Genomic DNA, 347 nt, shown 5'->3' with positions numbered 1-347 from the left:
AGAAAAAATTAAAATTAATGAATAGTTAAAGGAAAGGCCTCCAAGGGGAGCTGTGTTATTTCTCTGGTTCCAAAACTAAGTGACTGAGTAAGGTGTACTGCAGGGACTGATTAAAGTGTACATGCTATGTGTTGGCAAACAAATAGTCCCTTTTGTTAACAAGGGAAATACCTATTCTGAAAATAATGAGCTAAACTTGTTAGACAAAATTGTAAATTTGTAATCACGTACTAGTAGTTTTATTGTAAATTCATGAAAGGGAAGGAATATTTGTTTAATAACACGTTGGCATATTTTAAACTACAATTGTGATTGTCTACCATGTTGGTATATTTACCATTTGGGGT

Source organism: Gigantopelta aegis, chromosome 6, assembly GCF_016097555.1.
Source record: "Gigantopelta aegis isolate Gae_Host chromosome 6, Gae_host_genome, whole genome shotgun sequence".
In the NCBI taxonomy this organism is placed as follows: domain Eukaryota; kingdom Metazoa; phylum Mollusca; class Gastropoda; order Neomphalida; family Peltospiridae; genus Gigantopelta; species Gigantopelta aegis.
The sequence above is the reverse complement of the archived record's forward strand: the minus strand, read 5'-3'. Positions refer to the sequence as shown.